The sequence below is a fragment of the Aythya marila genome (genome assembly GCF_965140915.1).
Source record: "Aythya marila genome assembly, chromosome: 14".
Lineage (NCBI taxonomy): Eukaryota > Metazoa > Chordata > Aves > Anseriformes > Anatidae > Aythya > Aythya marila.
This window is the reverse complement of record NC_139055.1, coordinates 11,956,861-11,974,800: the sequence shown is the minus strand read 5'-3', so window position 1 is coordinate 11,974,800 and position 17,940 is coordinate 11,956,861. Positions and strand designations below refer to the sequence as shown.

The window sequence follows — 17,940 nt, the reverse complement described above, 5'->3', positions numbered from 1 at the left end:
TTACTGTGTGGAATTCATTTTGGGCTGGGGATCTGTAAAGCTGAGTCAATACGTTGATTTGAATCTACGCTGCAAGCTTACCTTTTAACCTGCACTTGTTCCTTCTTCTAATAGAGCCTTTTTTTTTTTTTTTTTTAACTACATATTATTGATTGTGCCTTTATTGTCAACTGCCCTGCATGCATTTGCATGAGAAATACTATGGACTCTTGCTTTGAGCTGACACTACCTAGGAAAGAGTTGGAAAGAACCCCTCACTTTTGTCCCCACTCCTCTGGCTTTACAGAGGGGATATTTTGGGGCTGTTCACCTGAAGTTCTGGAGCTCCTTCCCATCCTTAATATGCACTGCCTTTGGTGGAAGGTTGGACCATTGGGAAGCTACGATGTCTTCCCTTAAGGAATCCAGGATAGCTGTACTGAGCAAATGCTCCTCTCCAGGTCCTCTTTGGCTCCTGTGAAGCTGCTGCTGAAGTGCTGCTAGGTGGTTTGCTGGTAAAAGCAGGCGCTGTGTTGTCTTCTGCTTATCAATAACTTGCACTGAGCATCCACTGCTTTTAGCCTGTGCAGTGGCTGAGAGGACTGACTCGAGGATGAAGGTTATCTGTCTGCAGGTCTGCTCAGGTGAGACAAATAATTCTTACAGGAAGGAGGAAATGTCTGTTGAAGTGGAAGTAAAGGGCAGCAAGGGGGGCTGAATCCTCTCTTCTTAAGTATTTGCTACTTTCATGATGTCAAATGTGGTGACATGAAGTGCCACATTTTCCTTTCCTAGGTTTTTCCCAGGTAGCGTTTTATATCTGGTTTTACAGGTACAATGTCAAGACATTATTTTTCCATGAAATATGATCACTGCCTATGTTTTGGAATGGGTAACACCTTGAAGGTTTTATAATTAACCTAAAAAACCTCACACTTTCTGGGCCTAAATCTTCATCTGGAAAGTCAACTTGATATTTATAACGTGCTTGTTTGTTGTATTGTTGTATTGTTTTAATTTACCTGGTTTTGCTTGTGGCATGCCCTGAGAGACTTCATCTTGTCATGTTTTTGGTAGGCATGATTACAGCTGGACAGGAGGGGCATTGTGTGAGCTCCTTGGTGTCTTTATTCTCCCCTATTTCCCTGTTTTTCTCTAGTTAGAGACATAAGTACCCTTGTATTTGTTTAGCACTCTGGAAAAAAAATATGGTAAAGCAATATCCTGGTGTATTATCCTCAGAAAAGAAACAAACTGCCCGGGCTCGTTGGGCCAAAATTCAAGGAAGAGAATAAAGATTTTGTATGCTTACTTTGAAATAGCTTTCATATCTATTTCATATTTCATAGCTGAAATAGTGGGAGTTAAACCTGGTCCAGAGCTTTGTTGTCTAGGTGAGGTACTTATGTGACCTCCATTCCTGGGTCACCTCAAGATCTCTTTTACTTTTTATGTGCATGAGACCAGATTTACACAACAGAACATATCTGATTCTTCTAAAGTCAGAATTTTTGCTGGAATTTTGCAGAATGCAACCAGGATCACCCAAGTCAGAGCACAAGCGCAAGCACCAGAATAGATATGCGACCCCTTCACCTTGTGCTCCCACATGGCTGCACTTACTGTTGCCACTATGCCACTCCATCGGCTCTTATAAATGATTCTGCCACCCCGCCCCGTGATTAAGTATTGCTGTTATAAACCAGATACCTCTCATGTTATAACAACATCTGTTAACTAACAAATTGCTCATTAACCAAGAGTAGCAGTGGATTTTGCCAGATTACAGCTCTGCAGGTCTTTTACAAAAGAGCTGTCAACAAATTGTTGTGCCTTTTTTATTCTTTAAAGATTCAAAGTAATTTTTTTGTGGGTATTGAGTTTCTTCAAGCAGTGGTTATCTCATACACTTCAGTATTATGTAAAAGCACTGTAAAATGATATTTAAAAAGAACAGGTACTTTACCGTACTATTTCACAGGATAAAATATCCTTTCTATATGCCATCTTTCAATGGATTCCTGAACAATGCATCAAAACTTAGCAATAAACACACTACTGTCATATAATAGACCCTATACTTTACAATACCTACAGGGAATCACTTTTTAAAGTCTATAACATACAGTAGTCTTTTTATATGAGTGACTGAGTCATATAAAAATAAAAATTGATAAAAAATAGTAATAAATCTGGATTTTATATCATGCACTGAGCAAAGTCTAAATTAAACTACTGTATTAAACCTTCTATGAAGTAGACCTAATTAATTAAAAACACCGGGGTTAAGCAATTTAGCCATCAATCTCATAGCTTAAGTGGGGGATGAGGTACATATGGTAGCTTACTGAGGAAGAAAAATGAAAGACCTGTTCTCTCCAGACTCTCATTGACATGATCTAGGGGAGGTTAAATATGAGCCACTATTCCCAGGGAGACTTTTCCTTCAGTTCCCCCAGCAAGATGACTTTCCCAAAGCCCTCGGCAAGTTGGAGCGTGTCACTTATCTCCTTCTTCCAGAGCAGCAAGTGGAACAAAGCAGGCTCGTGACGCCTTTCTGAAGGAGTCAGATGTTGATTGAAATGGCACTGGTGCCACTGCGAGGGGGATTTTTCGATGAGTTCACATTAGGGAGTTACATCGTTGATGCAATGGAGGCTGCCAACACTACCAGGAAGGAAAGGGAGATGGTGACTTGTTTCCTTTCCCTCTAGAGATTGATCTTGGCCCTGGGAGTGTGCTTCTTGCCTGCTGGACACCCGGCCTGAGCGTGATAATCAAACTGGAGAGAAGCAGGACTGAACGGTGGCCAGAGGTGCCCTTTTTCAGGAGGCAACCTCAGCAGAAAGGCAGCCCAGTGACTTGATGGAAGGTTTCAGCTTCCAAATCTTCAATGTGTGTATCAGAGGAAGCAGCTCAGGGAACTGCTGGCCGAAAATTTTCCATTCAGCCCTCTCTTACCACGTTCCCTCCAACTGTCAGCTTTATTTTCGTCAAAGCAGAAAGTTCTGTGAAATAATTGAGATTACTTTTGTTGCAAGATCTCTCTTTTTCATTGAATGATTGAATGCCCAAGAGATGAAACTTGCAGGAGCTGGTTCACTTCTAAATTCAGATTTGATGTGGCTTTTCACATGGCTCTTCTAAAAGCTTAAAGAAACTTTGGTCTCAAAAACTGGAGATGGAAGAAGCAAAATGTTGCTGCACATTATGAATGAAAATAAAATCGATATATACCATTGGCCAGATGTGTTTTCTTTCCGTCTTTGGCTCTTCACCATCACAGAGGCTATAAACAAGAATAAATTTCTTAGGATTTTCCTCAACAAGGGCACAGGTTGGGTTGCCAGTGAGTGAAGCCGTGGGTGAAGACTTGGCTGGGCCTTGGAGGGCTGAATTTAGGAGATCATGGAGCATCTTTCATTTTCTTGGGTTCCATAGTGAGAACTGCTCTTTGGGGCTCCTTTTTTTTTTTATTTTTTATTTTCTTTCTTTTCTTTTCCTTTTTCCTTTTTTCTTTTTTTTTTCTTTTCTTTTCTTTTCTTTTCTTTTCTTTTCTTTTCTTTTCTTTTCTTTTCTTTTCTTTTCTTTTCTTTCTTTTTTTTTTTTTTTTTTTTTTAATGTAAAATAATCATGTTCAATGTGTAGACCACAATATACTTAGAACAGTGTTTTCCCTCATTTCCTACTCTCTTGACTGGAACCTGTTTCCTCATATTTTGCAAATCCCCAGGGTGACTATAAAGAAAGGCAAGGTAACTGCATCATCCACCTCAAGCCACTGCAGTTCCCTGAGAGAAGAACTCTTGAAAAAGGACTTCACATGGAAGTAGAAATAAAATTCAGTGGTATTTGCACTTGGTGGTACAAAATGATAAATAAGCAAGATACATTGCTTAGTATTTATCTCAAAGCTTCTCAAGTGGGAAGTCTTTCACAGATGGACTTTCTGAATGCTTAAACAGTGGAAAGGAAGGGATAAGGATCCACCCTGTAATATCTGGTTAATTCCTGGTACCATTCTATTCATTTAACATTTCTTCATCCATTTGTATCTCCCTTGAAACCCTCAATCAATATGACAATGAATGCTGCACACACTCACAGATCATCTTGTCCTTAGCATCTCCCACTTCATTTTTTCTCTTTTTTCTACCCCAGGCCTGACAACCTAAGGGTTTCTGATGAAGAGCTGCACCAAAAAAGCAGACAGACTCCCACCCACTGCATGTAAAAATTCCCCTTTGGATCAGAACTCAAAATTGCGTCTCTATGGGATGAGTCAATTCAAGTGGTTGCTCCTGCAGCAAACTATTAATTTATTTTGCAAGTCAACCAGCTGCCCAGTGACCTTATGATGAACAGATCCATCAGGGAGGGGAGAGGCAGAGGCATGTGGCTATAGATAAAGGCTGGAGTGGGATATCCCTTTCAGCAGGGGCTTTCCATATGACCAACTCATCTGCAATGCAAAGATGCACACTTAGGAGTACCAGAGATCCCCTGCATCAAACGCAGGAGTTTACCTTGTTTGCAGGCTCTTGAGCTGGTGAATGTATTTGTGGTTGGAGATGCACTTCAGAGTTCAAGTGGCATTGGGAACTCTCTGCATAATGCGCAGCCCACTTGAGCTGAGCTCCTGAATACAGGCAGCCGCTGAGAGTTGTATGGTGGCTCTTACTAGAGGAAGACCCAAACCTTGAAGATCTTTCTCATTGTTTCTTATTCATCCTGTATCCAGTAAAAGCCTTTATTCTGTTGAGCAGAGTGAAACTAAAGAAAGACCTGGAGATTTGGCCTGCTATAAAAAACAAGTTTACAGGTACTCGTCTCTCAGCAATCCTTTAAAAGAAATTATTCTCAGATATGTGCTCCTATAGCCGTGGCCTTTTACCTCCAAATTGTTATGGATCTAGCATCCTAAAATCAATACTCCATAAAGGGTATTCTAGGTACATCATCCAGGTTCCTTACGATAAGGTGGGATAAATTTCTCATCTCAGTAAAGAGAAATAAAACCCTCTTGAGCTTCATTCAATCCTCCTAAAATCTTAATTGTCTCCTGGTGGTGCTTCTGGCTCTTCTTTGCCTGCCCAGGAAGCCAAGAGCGGCTGTTCCCAGCTTAGGTGAGCTCCTGAAGTACAAGAGGAGTCAGGGAACTGGATGGGTTATTAACAATTTCCACCCAAGGAAAGCTGGCAGATGTATGTGATAAGGACTTGAGTTACCACTTCTGCAAAGATCATAAACTTTTGAAGTGAATTCAGCACACAGAAAAAGCATTAATCTAGAAATAGTGCATGTAAGTCTCCTTTTAGTGTTACATAACTTCACTGCCGGCAAATCCTGGTGAATAAAAAATAAAAGTGTCACCAGTGCAGCATTAGTCTTTTGCATTTATAAACAATGAAGCAAGAACAGAGAGATCAACAGAGCAGGCTAAAAACATACCTTAATGCTCCAGGGGACATCTTTATGGAAAGTCACTAAGATAGGGGACTTTTGACATGACAGAGTGGGCCAGGAAGGAGTTACTTTAAAAGGAAACAATATATTTGAATATTCAAACCAAGCACTGAGCATTAAGTCAAAAAGAAACTACTACACGCAAATCTTCTGCAGCTTAGAGCTAATTAGACCTATGCCTCAGAATGGCCCAAGCCTTGTGCGAGGTGGCAATGGTTATGATAATTATATTTTCATTCTGTGTTGGGCTGTGAGTTATATGCGTATTGCCTATAAATGCTAATGGGAACTATGTATGTAAATCCCCTCCGCAATGAGGTGAGATTATGCCCTGATGTATCTTAAGTAGCATGTAAATGCAGCAATTGGGGTGGCAACTACTCATGGCTGCAAAATGCAGGGCTTTGCAAACCTTTAAGGGAAGTGACATTTATCTCTGTGGACAGGCTTTACTGGGGCAGGTGGATAGGGACGACCCGAATATTTTGAATTACCAGTGATCACATTGATTTTCTTATCCTGCATTTCCCATAAAATATAATCAGTGTGAATGATATAGAAACAGTATCAATTTCCCATACGTAGTAAGAGCTTTATCTGCATAGGTACATACTATTAGACATTTCTAAGTTACCTGATGTATGTCAAGCCTGAAGAAGGTTAGACTGATACACTGATAGAGGTAGGTATAGGTATATGATGTACTGATGCTAGTCACACCACCTTGGAAGTTAACATTTCTGATTGCATGATCATTCTTTACTCTTGGCAGCTTACTTGCTAGTTGAAGACTAATTAAAGTAGTCTGTTAGTGCCTAACTGGCCAAATTTGCTCATAATCGCATAATTCATACCTACAAATGAGATACTGGTGTGCAAAGGGACATTCCTTCCTACGTTCTGTAGTCTGCTGCCTGTAGGACTGGTCACACTCTGTATTACCTCTGTTACATCCTGACTTGTACCTCAGGGCAGTGTTTCTCGATCCCCATTGCACCATTCACACATTTTAGCTAGGAGCTTTGGGCACAGCTCTGTTCCAGTCACTGCCCTGGGCCTGGAAGCAGTCTTCTGGGAAATGTTCAGGACATCATCTCCTTTCCTGGTCTCTGCTTTCAACTAGAATCAATCCACTGACCTCAGCAAAGCTCCTTTGGATTTGCTGAAGTTCAAGTGTGAAGGGTGCCAGGCTCACAACAAGTAACAACAAACCACGTACGGGCTGTTTCAGGATCTAGATAGGGACTTTGCCAGTGTGCTCTGCCCCAGCGCCATGAAGTCTGGACTTCAGTTAAGACAGGAGGGGAGAGACTAGATTTTCTTCTGCGAAGTGTTCCTTCACACGAAGAAATGAATACCAGCTGAATGGCACAAATGAACTCCAAGGAGAGTGGTCCTGAGCAGCACTCCAATAGTAACGTCTCCCATCCTGCCCTTTTCTTTGTATTACTCTGTTCTTATTCTAAGTATTTATTTACTGATTATGAGAAAAAACACACGACCTCGCAGGACCCCCAGCAGGTGCTCACAGCCTCCACGGGGTCCTCGAACAACCGTGGTATTCTCTCCCTGCTTATTACGGTCCTTTCTCAAATGTGGGAATGCAGAGTTCAGACCTGCTGGAGTATTTGGGGGGATTGAAAGATATAAATAAGCCAGCTGGGGCTTCAACCCACCAGCTCAGCAACATTATATCGTGCTAGTCTTTGTTTTCACTGTATCACCTATTTTTCGGAGCAGCGGTATAACCAAGTTGTAAACTGCACACCTTACAAATCAGTCTATCCTGACATTGCTGGAGCGTTCATTACAAGCTGTAAAAAAACACGAGCAAGGAAGGTTTCAGTTCTGCAGCCCAATTTTCCATTGCAATAACCCAATTAACTGGTGTGTGTTTGTTTTACAAAGCTCTAAGCTACAATAAACCATGCCGATACACAGGCTGCAGAAAGCTTCGTAATTAGGACAAGGTGTACAAATTAAACCACTCTTTTTAAACTTCAAACCAGCTAACTTCTGACATACTGTACTGCTGGGGCTTCTGGGACTAAACCCAATTAACATCTTAGTATTTTATAAGCATCGTTTTAATTGCATTTGTATGCAATCTTCTCTCCAAGAGCCTTTCAAGGTGCTAGCCCTCGTTCAGATTTTATTACTTTAGTGATTTAAATCTCCTCTATCTGTGCTTCCCGTTAATAATGACTAGTGCTGCTTCAAATGCCGGCCCAACATAAAACTGAGCTCTCCAAAGAATTATACTTTAAAACAGTTACATTTAACTTTATTATTACATTTTTAATTTTTTTTTCTTCCTCTGTTTGAACATTATCCCTTGAACCATTTTATCAAGCTGTCAGTGCAGTAAGTGCTGGAAGAGCAAATAGAGCAAATGTTTTACTTCCCAGTGCTTTGCAGTGGCACAGCCTCTTGGCCTGCACACGACGGAGTTTGCACTGCACAAACTTGTCGTAGAGCAAAAGCTTTTCTCTGGGCAGCCCTAGAGATTTCTGTGTCCACAGATTTTCAGGACACGGGGGAGCTGGGAGGGAGAGGTTTAACTCTGTTAGAGACAGCAAAGCTGAGCCCTCAGGCTGAGTTGCTTTTTTTTTTTTTTTTTTTTTTTAGGACAAGAACTGCCCTCCTATTTTGTCCACCAAGAGCCTGGGAAGCTCTACTCACGTGAGTAGTTTTATTGACTGGAATGGGATTGCTCAAGTTTGGAGGAACTGGGCCTCGATAGGAGCAGTGGAACATTCCATGGAAAATCTGATGCACTCCAAGGAATGCCAATTCCCATCGCTATAATTTCTCTCTGTATAAAATTCTCTCAAGTGCTCTGTTTCTCTTTATGCATCTGCTTCTTTGGAAAATGACCTGCATTTTGAAGATCAGGTAGGATTTGAAGAGAGCTGTAGAGACATTAAGTAGTATAACGGAGCACCCCCTGCCCAATTAATACAATAATGTATAAAATATGTTCTGAGATCCTTTTTCCAGGACAGTATTTATTATCCCATTCCACATTCTTCCAAGGAAGAAAAAAAGAAACAGGAATGTATTGGATCATATTGAAATGATGAAACGAATAAAATGTTTATTTTAAAATGCTGGCAGCCAAGCTCAAAATATTTCCCTCTTTGCAAAATGCAACTTAGGGTGAATATATACTAATGTTACTCTCATTTAGGATTTCTGTTATGTGGATACAAATACTGGGCCTTAAAAATGCAGAAGGTTCCTCCTGAAATATTTTGAACCTTTTCACTTGATTGAGTGTCTTGTCAAACAAAACTGGCAGCAGATCTCTTGGAACTGCCTGAATCTATGCAGATACGATTTCTATCATGCCCTTATTATGTGTAGTCCATAATAAGGATGAGCATGTATAAATCATTTCTGGCTGGCACTTAGGATGCAATACTCAAAGGAGAAAGACATTTCTGTCTTCAAATGTCTAGCAATTTCTGATATTATACAGTAAGTCTCCCCAGAACCATACAATCCTCAATTCCACGCAGCCCTCTTATGAAAGAATGAGACTTTCATATCTTCCTCACATGAGCCACCAGTGAGATAAGAATTGTGCAGCTCAGATGTGTGCTGTGCTTCAGCCAGGGTGGCTATATTGAACTTTCATTTGCAAAGCCTTCGCTAACAAAATTGCACAGAGATGAAGGTTTTTGCCTCTATCATTCCTGTATACAATTATCTATGAGTAAGCATTACTTTATATATAGTAGATTATATAGTTATATATTATAGGAATACATTTCCCATGGAATGTTCTTCTATGTGCACACATATAATGCGCACTAAAATAAACACATATATTGTATGAATGTGTTTCTGTTTTCTCAGGTGCGATAATCTAGCTAAGCCTTAGTATTGTAAAATGCAATAGCATATGAAATGACAGATGATCTGAAAAGTTCTAACAAATCATACCTGCCCCAGATATGGAAATGCAGAGAGCTGGTCAAAACTAAAGAAGCCATTTTAAGAAAACAGTATAAAACGATCTATTGCGTCTGCTTTCCAGTACTGGATTTATTGTTATTTTATACTCCAACTATTTCAAAAATATTTTTCTGCAACATATTCCAGAAAAAAAACGGTCCTTTTCCAGAATTCTTTTTCAAGTTTCTCTTTCCTTTTTAATAGGATTTTCTGGGATGAAACTTTGGGATTTGGAAAACAAATTTTAAAATAATTTGAAATATCATTCTGATCAAATCTTTAATAACATTATCAGCAGAAACAGACTCAGGGAATGCCAAGGAAAATGGATTATGATAATTAGGTTAACAATTTTTAATGGCAAATTTTGTTTTAGTCAAAAAACATGATTTTTTGTTAAGAATATTTTATGCAAAATATTTCAACCAGTATAAAAATAAGAAAGACTAGCTATTTTTTATGAAATAGTTCTTCACTGCAAGTAGATGAATGATTCCTGTAGTATTACAGTTATACATGATAAAATGTTTATTTGTGAGGCTTTACACATTTTATACCTAATTCATTTATACCCATACACATATGTTATAGTAGAAAGCTATCTATAGTGATATTTTATTTGACAGATTCTGATTGTTTCCTAACGGGCTAACAACTAGAATTTCTAAATGAAGAGTGCAGTTGTTGGGAATCTGAAAAGCAGAGGACATTTCAGAGCAGGATTTTAGCGTGTGGAGCTGTCAGACTTGGTGTCCCTAAATTTTAGGCGAATTGGAGTGCCTTGTTCCTACGGAGGTTGTTCTAAAGGGGACTAATGCCTTTTGGGAGCCGAGCTCTAGGGAGTAAGGGGCAGAGAGCAGGAGAATATTTTATGCAAAAGCACTGTCTGTCGAGAATGGAATAGAAAATTACAGTTCTTTAATGACAAGCTTTTTGTAAAATACGGGGAGCCACGGGGAAGTATATTATTCTGTTTTCTTTCTTTTTATACAGGGGAAAATAAGAGGTGTCACAGTGAGTTATCATGTGCAGTGACCACTAATGCTCCTGTTTAGTGTACAATTGCCTGCCACATTACATACAATCACGTGTCGTTATTATATTAACCGAGTTTGTATACTGTTCACCTGACTTCACCTAGCAGTGCTTGCATAATTATAGTCAAAGGAAGAAGCTCATTTAGCTAAGGGAGGTTGCTTATAATTCTGTTTTCTGCTCATTTAAAATGCTGGGACTACTGTGAAAATAATTCTTTATAAAAACTAACACTTTCTCAAAAATTGGTGGTTTTCATAATCAGAGCCTACTCTGTCAGAGGGCAGATCTAACCGTGATTAGTGCTTTAATCCAGGCCCAGTGGATGCTGGATTAGACCCTGACCTCCTTTGGCCTCCTCGCAGGTTCAGCAGAGACTCGGCAGATAGAATACTTCTTGGGCAGACCAAAATAAAGCTGCCAGGTTCCCAGAGCAAAGGCTGTCTTCATTGGTGCATTGCATAGCTCTGAGTGCACTTTTGATAGTGCAGTGATAAATAAATACAAGCAAATTAATTTGCTGTAATTGACAGAACAATTAGCAGAGCTGCAGTTGCAGTCTTAATTCCTGGTGGCAACGAAAAGAACACAAACTCACTTTCAGATCTCAGGTTTAATTTATAACTGAAAAGGCAATCCTTTGTGTGCAAACTAAGACAATTTTCTGGGAAGTCACTAAGATACAGTAAATGTGGAACCCAGTTTCTAGCCCCATTTCTAGAGCTCCTTTTCAGAACAAAACCATGCTTTCGCTGTGATAAGAAATGTTGATAAGGGCTATTGGTCTGGGATTTGAGCTAGGGCTTCATGGGATGATGGGAAAAGCAAAAATGAGTCTGGTGATGCAATAGCTGCTAGGAATCGATATTCAGCTCCAAGTGTGCACGCTGTGTGTGTGTCTGCAGATGGCAGCTCCCTGACCCTGCTTCCCCTCCCCGGCCTCAAAGCCCCGCAGCAGCCCAGGAGAGCCAGAGCCTCTCCACCTGCCCCTCACAAACAGGCACTCATTGTATGATGTGCAAAGGAATCTCTTCCCACTGAGCATGTAGCTTCATCATACTTCTAACTACTAGTAACGTGGCATATAAAGCATCCTTGGAAATTCTGGGGAGCAGAAATCCAGAGTAATTGATATTTTCACTCATGTTTCCTCCAGAATTAAATGTGGATGGCCATTACCACACTGTGGAGAAATCTGTCTGGTTCTGTGGCAATGGTACTTTGATTACAGCCAAGGTAGGCCTGAGCTCAGTCTCATTTCTCTACCTAGCAAGTCCTACAGCTGAGGAAACTCAGTTTCCAAGAGATTGCCCAGTTATAGTCTCTGCTCAGGAAGTATCACACGCAGCTTTACCAGTACTGCTGGAGCATCTCTGGGCTTCTCTTGAGGAGAAGTCAACTAGGAGAAGCAACAATGGCCAGTGCCACCGATCCATGGATTGTATTGCCTAGCAATAAGCCTGTATCTGAATTAATCCTGAGTCACCCTTGCCCGGTCATCTGGTGCCTGTTGCGGAGCTCCAACTAACAGCAGTGCTGCGCCTCAGCCAAGTGCCCCGGCTCCCCGAGGTGTTGACTGGTTTGTGTTTCCAAGTGTTACTTTAAGAAACCCAGAGAAGTTGAAGTGTGAAAGTTTTATGTTACGTGAGAGAAGAGGTCAGCAGGCATCTCAGTTAGGAAAGAAACAGCAAGCGTGTTTTATTTCCGAGGCTGATGGGGAGAGCTTCACAGCCCCTCACTCTACAAGCAGAGGATTTTGTCCTGCAAACAATGGGGCTCTTCGAAAAGGTTGGGGGGGGACACAAGCACAAATTTCCAGACTGCTACAAGAGCTTTATTTTCCATGGGTCAAGACTGACTTTGGAAAAGGCTTTTCATCCAAGGCTATTGACAGTTTGCACACAAGGTTCAGCATGGACTTTGGCTATCTTCAGCATGAGACAGTGTACCTCTTGTGTGACAAGCAATGATGAAATGCCCTGTTTGGTTCTCCAGGCTGTGAACTGTACTGGTTAGGTGACCTGGTTTACAAGGGACTCAGGCAGAGTAGATACTCAGTCACAAGGTGGGTAACTCACTGCTTCCACCTCAGCATTCTGTTAATGCTGCTGGAAATAGGTGCTGGCCTCACCAGCTTTGTCCCAGCCTTCTGCATTTAGGGCGAGGAACGGCAGAAGAAAGCGTGTTAGATTCAACCATCTTTGGTGGCAAACATCCAGCTAGGAAATGGCACCCCTGATAAATGCTCCCTGGAGCAGGGGAGGTCAGGCCAGTTAACTGCTCTACTGCTGTGCTAAGACCTTGTAGTCATGAGACAAGAAAGGCAGTGGGCAAACGCACACATCTGTCAAAGGCTCCCGTAGTCCTTAGTGTGAAGGCACTGGTACACGGGGAGTGGAGGAGAGCTCTCATCTCTAGGCCAGAGGCCTGTACTCTCAGGCTGTCGGGTGTTTTCCTGCCGTGTCTCCAGTGAGGTGACCGGGCACTGTGGTGGTGGGCCCTGACCTGGGGCACTCTCCTGAAACCACACAGGATCCTGTGGCAATCCTGGATCTTTGGGGTGCCACCTCCCGTCTTGGCAGGAATGGCAGAGAGCAGGGCCAGCATGTGAAAGGGCTGGCACTGCAGGCACGTTTGTTCTCCTTTTTTTTTTTTTTTTTTTTTGTTCACCTTTTTAAAAAATGTAACTCTAATTTCTCAAGGCAAGCCTTTAAAAATGGCAATTCAGTATTTGAAATACCTAGCTGAATTCTGTGGCTCTTCTGAACGCTTACCAGGCTCTGCAGCCTGGGGAGACCTGGGCCTGCTTTCCATGAAATCCGCCCTCCCTCCTAGATTGTCCTCTCCAATATTTGTCAGCAGAAGGATGATGAAACACCCAGCTGCGTTCACACTGGGCCCAATCCAACACCCACCTACTCCATGAACAGCCTTGTTGTCCTTGGTGGGGCATGGCTCTGCTTGTGTGTGATAATTTGTGTATCACTTCACTGCCTTATCCTCGCTGAGGGCACAGCAGAGGATGGCAGTGAGCAAAATGTTATGCAATGGGATTTTTTTTTTTCTTTTTCTTCTAATGAATGCGTAGTGTGACATTTCTTGCCCTTCCCTCTTCTCAGCCTGCACCGGGCATTTGTCACAACCAGCTACCCAACCAGATGGCCCCACAGCTCTCATCAATCTGCTGGCTCCCATGTGCCTATAACCACTCAAGATGTGAAAAAAACAACACCCCAAACCAAGGAGCCCTGAGCGTGAAACCCATCCCTGCCACCAACCATCTCTGCCAGGGCCACAAACACCAGAGCGGGACCCAAAACAGGCAGAGGGGTAGCGTGTCCCCCTTCCACCCCAGCCACAGGGCACAGGGCCGTGGGGATGAGGGTGTGGGTGATGATTTAGTGACTCTGTGGGTAACACCTCAGTGGCCTGGCGTCGGCCATTTTAGCAGGGGCCGGGTGGGCAGCCCCGGGGCGGCCTGGGGGTGCGAGGAAGGCCGCGGGCGGGCGGGCGGCGGCCGCGCGGGGCGGGCCGGAGGCAGCGCCCATAGGTGGCGCTGGCAGCCCAGGAACGGGAGCCCGCAGCCGGCCGGCCCCCTCAGCACCCCCAAAATCGCGCCCGTGGAGCGGGCGTAGGTTTCCGCGGGTCGTGTCACACGGCTGAAGTTATAGGGGGGTTGATATAAAGCCACCAGGCAGTAATTACGAGAGCGAAATGCGTTCGGGGGGAAAACATTTGGCAGACTTGCCAAGACTAACAGCTTACAAATAAAGAGCCAGTCCTGCTCTGGCCTCGAGCTGCGCCCTGGAGAATTTGCACATGCATTTGAAATGAAACAATCCCCGTATCTCTGTGTTTACTAGGAAGAGAGAAAAAAAAAAAAAAAAAGCAACCCCTTCCTTCCATAGGTCCTTCTATAAATACGTTTCTGGCACTGGGCAGTTTGCAGGCAGACAGAAACTCTGCCGGTCTTTAATGTGAAATACTGCAAGGTTTTTAAGCCCAAAGTTGGCTGCTAGAATTAATTGGTGGCTTATTTTTCCGGCTGGAGCTGCTGTTTGCAAGTGAGGGCCACATGAGCAGTCCCGCCGTCTGCATGGCAAGTTAGGGCTGTGAAAGGCAGCTCCCACTGCATTACACCCGCAGGGAAGAGAGAGGGACAGGCGAGAGCAGGAAGAGAGGGAAAGAAACAGAGAGCGGTGCCGAGGAGAAGGAGCTGAAATGAAGAGAAACCCAACGGGATGGGGGAAAAAGATGAGAGGATAGGAGAAGAGTGGGATGGAGGAGACGAAGAGAGAACGGAGCAGATTAGAGGAGAGAAACGGGAGAGGAATGAGCCCGTGGAAGGAGAGGCTGAGCTGGAAGCAGGGGAAAGGCCAGAGAAGCTTCTTGCCATTCTGAAGGGGGCTGTGGTGCCCTTTGTGCTGCTCTGGCCAGGACTGGCCTCCTCCAGGGAAGTCCCTCTGGCTAGGTGCTGTGGTTTGGCATGGCAGTTAAGGCCTCAGTAGTCCCAATGGAGAGAATGTGAGTGCCTTCATCACAGGAAAACATTTATTACAATATTTGGAGCTTCTCAGGAGATGCTCCATTCAGAGTGGATTGTGATCAGGTGCACTGTTTTGACAGAAGGACGTGCAGCTTGTTTTCCCCAATTCATAGCCTACAATGAGTAAATGAGTTCAGTACAGAGGACGGATGCTGCACTGTGATGTTCAAACCATGGGCTGTTGACTCCCATGGTATTCACAGGAACTGTCAAAAGGATTGGCAGAGGAAATCAAGAAAAACAAGCCTAGAGCCACTCGACTCACATGCAGCCCTGTCCTGCCATATCTTTGGGGGGATGTGCAATGAGAATAAAGTTGAAAACCATAGGTAGAGAATATCCCACAATGAGGAAGAACTGGGGCCTGGGGAGGGGACCATTCTAATGTTCTCAGGTACGCTGGCAGGTCTCTCATTCCCTTGCACATACCCTTTTTGCCTTGCATATAGCAGCATCCCATCTATCAGTTTTCTTTCCTTGAGGAGTCCTCCAAACATGCCAGTATGGTTTCACAATTACTCAGAGCTCAAGACGTGTTTTAGGGATGGTGATCCAGTGAAGAGAAGTATGAGGACATGGTTCAACCTGAAACCTGTCTGTGTGTTACTCTTGAGGTTCAGGCAGGATTTAGGTAGTGCTCAAGGGTGAATCCCCATGAGATGCTCCTCACTCCTAGTGCTGCATGTGCTGCTGCTGGGTTATGGCCATTTAAAGTGCAATGCACTTTTTACAAAATTAATGTGACTTTAAATAGAAAATGACCTGTTTGTTGCGATGTGCTTCAATGGCCAGTTTCTGGTATGTTAATACCTTGTTTCCCAATATATTAAACTGCCTTCCTTCCCAATAGGAAATGAAGGATTTCTACAAGGACGCCAAATCCTCCCTGCTACAGTTGCATTTCTTCCCACAGTCTTTGCTGTCAGGGGAGGAGGGGAGAGGAGAAAAAAAAAAAAAAAAAAAAAAAAAAAAAAAAAAAAAGAAAGAAAAAGAGAGGGGAGCCTGATGGACTGAGCACAGAGCAGGAGCTGAGATTGTTTTTTCTGGCTGACACACTTCGTGTTGCTGGTGCGTTTGCTGCTTCCTTGAAAGGCCAGTGGGGGGAAGAAAAAGAGATTAAGGTCATCAAGATAATGCAAAGAATATTCAAACTAGAAGCAGAGGGGAAATATAGAAGGTCTGTTTTTCCAATAGTAAGTAATCAGAGTACAGGAGGATGTAATTTGCAGATTAGGAAAATGAACAAAGACTATAAAATTAACTTTATGACAGAGAGGAGAACAGTCCATTTGAAGGGGGGGATAAACCAACCTCCATAAATCTTTATGGCTGATACAATCAGTAGGTTGATTTAAGCTAAATAAGAAATATCAGCAAATGATCAAACATGGGGCGGTCTTCAAGCCCTGGTTGTGTTGTAATCTGTCTCGGATGTGGCACAAAACCCAAGGCTGGGATTTTGGAGCAGTGAAACCTCCTTGGGTTGCCAGTCCCTGCTGTGCGGGCGTGCTTGGGGTGGGAGCAGGAGGGGAGAACAGACGTGTGCCGAACCTGCCGCTGGCGGCTGTCAGTCACCCGGCCTCTCTTCCTCTGGTGACTTTTCTCCAAGCAAACACAAGCCCGACCCTGTAAATGTGCTTCCTCCACAGTGAAATCAAATTGTCTCTCGCACTTGTGCCAGCCTGGGAGCAGCTCAGTGGGTGGATCGGAAACAAAAGCTTTTAATTAGCAAGGGGACTGCAAGTTAGTTACAGAGCAGGTTGCTATAACAGGGACCCCCCTGTCTCAGCATGATAGAAACTGTGCTCTGCTCTGTGCAGAAGAAACCCTAGACATCACCAAGAAAAATGTCTCATTTTCCTCACAAGAGGAGCTCTCCACTCCTCTGGAGTCAGTAGGCACTAGCTCCCACTCCAGCCCAAATGGATGGCACTGTCAAACTGGAGCTGAAAGAGATTTTTCTTACAGGACCTTCTGTTTCATCCTAATTTTTATTCTTTTCATTGTCATTCTAGTTTCTTCTTCATTTTTTTTTTTCTTTTTTTTTCTTAAGGTGAAAAGAGGGGAAAGAAAGAATAACTTGCACTTGGTGGATTCTGTTGTTCACATTATTCACGCCTGTAAATAATGTTTCCAGTAGCCTACGAGACTACAGCACGTTTTATAGGACTCAAATGCAAGCCCTCAGAGGAGCCATAACTCCAGGGCCATGTTCTCCAAAGGACAATTCTCTTATGTCTCTTTGCTTTTCCACTTCCTAGCAGAGGGGAAAATACAAAGCAAATTAGCAAATATAACAAAAAACGCAATTGAAGGTCTGATTCTGCTCACATGAAGGCAGAGGTAAATAATTAGGAGGAGCTCCAAAGGTTTCAGCGAAGTTGCCTGGATGTTAAACTGTTGTAAACTGCTTAAAAAGAAGGAAAAGCAAGTTTGCCCAGGAAGCAGGTTTGCTCAGGAAGGGAAATCTCACTCGTGTGACACAGATCTCACAAAAAGATGCCCAGCTGTATACACTTTTTTCTCTTCATTTTCAATAAAATACTGGATTGGGAGGTTTCATGGTATTATCATTGCCAGGGTCTATTCACTCTCTCCAGAAACAGCGAAACTCTTAATACTTGGGAAAGGTCAAGTGACCTCAATAAGATACAAATAGACTCAAATCGTTGCTCAAACAATGCAGGACAAAAGTATAAAAACCTTGAAGAACTGAATAGTTATTTTAGTAGGAATGGGAAAGTTCTGCTTCTAACATTTGTTCAGTTTGCTTTACTTTTTATCATCCCCAGAGTTGTTGTTGTTGTTGTTGTTTTTCTCAGATTCTAAAAGCACAAGGGGCTGGAAGCTTTGTGTGAGCTTCCCTTGTCTTGAGCTTTTGGGTTTGGTTTTTGCAAAGTGCCTACCTTCAACTTTGTAAGCAGGATTAATTGAAATTCAGGAAAAATCTTTCT

General features: G+C 42.9%; 1 long non-coding RNA gene across 1 annotated transcript in view; it reads left to right on the top strand.

Moving 5' to 3' along the window:
• Nucleotides 1-17,940, top strand: part of LOC309883550 — a 147,795-nt gene that overhangs the window by 26,308 nt on the left and 103,547 nt on the right. The window contains exon 2 of the long non-coding RNA XR_014318477.1: nt 8,074-8,127. This is a non-coding gene — a long non-coding RNA (uncharacterized lncRNA). The remainder of the gene's footprint in view (nt 1-8,073; nt 8,128-17,940) is intronic.